A 1,937-nucleotide genomic window follows, 5' to 3' on the forward strand; every position below is an offset into this window, starting at 1 on the left:
AGCAGATCCCCTCCCTTTTGGCTAGGTCATGGCAACCTCCATAGTGGATCTCCCAACTATTAATAAGCCCATACCACATCTACCAAAGCATACAGCCATGAAAACTGCCTGGAGACAGACCTACCCAGCCAATTTTATTTTATTTTATTTTATTTTATTTTAATTTTCAAACATATAACGCATTTATTGAGACATGATACAAATAAAATCTTACAGGTACACAAAGACAAGACATGATTCAGTTAAAAACAAGGACAATCTAATCAGAAAGCTTTAATGTCTGTCAACTAAAGTTTGAGTTGAGCTTTTAAGGAAGACATGCTTCTGCACTGAAAGTAATTAGTATTCTTCCCCATCTCCCTCCCCCTCTCCCTCAATGGAATCCATACCAACTTCTTCATTATCCTTCTCCAGGGTGGCCATGTCCTCACGGGCCTCAGAGAATTCTCACTCCTCCATGACCTCACATACCGGTGAACAAAGGCACGCTTGGCATACAGCAGATCAAACTTGTGGTCCAGGAGGGCCCAGGACTCAGCAATGGCCATGGTGTTGCTCAGCATGCACATAGCACGCTGGACCTTGGACAAGTCCCCACCAGGAACCATAGTGGGAAGCTGGCAATTAATACCAACTTTGAAGCCAATGGGACACCAATCCACAAACTGGATGCTGTGCTTGGTCTTGATGGTAGCAATGGCAGCATTGACATATTTGAGAACCACATCACCATGTTATAACAGTCAGCAAGCCGTGTATTTACCATGGCGAGGGTTGCACTTCATCATCTGGTTGGCTGGCTCAAAGCACGCATTGGTGATCTCTGTGACAGAAAGCTGTTCTTAGCAGGCTTTCTCAGCAGTCATGGCAGGGATATATGTGGCCAGAGGGAAGTGGATTTGGGGGTAGAGTACGAGATTGGTCTGGAATTCGGTCAGATGAACATTCAGGGCCCCATCAAATCGTAAGGAAGCAGTGATAGAGGACACAATCTGGTTAATAAGGCAGTTCAGATTAGTGTAGTTTGGGTGCTCAATATCAAGGTTTCTACGAAAGATATCATAGATGGCTTCATTGTCCACCATGAAGGTGCAATCCGAGTGCTCCAGGGTGGTGTGGGTGGTGAGGATAGGGTTGTAGGGCTCAACCACAGCAGTGGACACCTTGGGGGCTGGGTAAATGGAGAACTCCAGCTTGGACTTCTTGCCATAGACGACAGAGAAACGTTCCATCAGCAGGGAGGTGAACCCAGATCAGTTCCTCCACCAAAGCTTTGGAACACCAAGAAGCCCTGAAGTCTGGTGCACTGGTCAACTAGTTTCCGAATTCTGTCCAAGACTAGGTCAATGATCTCCTTGCCAATGGTGTAGTGGCCACAGGCATAGTTATTGACAGCATCTTCCTTGCCTGTGATGAGCTGCTCAGAATGGAAGAGCTGGCAGTAGGTGCCAGGGCAAGCTTCATCAATGACTATGGGCTCCAAGTCTGCAAACACTGCCCTGGGCACATGCTTGCCAGCGCCTGTTTCACTGAAGAAGGTGTTGAAGGAATCATCTCCTTCCCCAATGGTCTTGTTACTGGGCATCTGGCCATTGGCTGGATGCCGAGTTCTAGGCAGTAGAGTTCCCAGCAGGCATTGCCAACCTGGATACCAGCCTGGCCAATGTGAATGGAGATGCACTCAAGCATGGTGAATAGGGTTAGCAAGCAGACGTGAGAATTGCAGCACAAAAACAAGTTACCATCCTCAACAAGCTAAGGGTCAAGGTAAATAACGCTATGAGCCCAGCCAATTTTATACTGTTCACAGTTACAATTTCTGTCAGTGTATGAAGACAGAAGAATAAGAGAAAATTTCAGTTTAATCCCTCAGAGACTCTCAGAATGTCTAACTACAAAGATTTACTCTCAGCACATCTGAAACAATGGAAAACAGA

At 46.2% G+C, this 1,937-nt stretch overlaps 1 pseudogene; it reads right to left on the reverse strand.

Annotated features, from left to right (window-relative positions):
- Positions 1-339: 339 nt before the first annotated feature.
- On the reverse strand, positions 340-1,689 carry LOC101557899 (tubulin alpha chain-like; annotated as a pseudogene).
- Between the last annotated feature and the right edge of the window lie 248 nt (positions 1,690-1,937).

The sequence above is a fragment of the Sorex araneus genome, chromosome X (assembly GCF_027595985.1).
Source record: "Sorex araneus isolate mSorAra2 chromosome X, mSorAra2.pri, whole genome shotgun sequence".
Taxonomy (NCBI): Eukaryota; Metazoa; Chordata; class Mammalia; order Eulipotyphla; family Soricidae; genus Sorex; species Sorex araneus.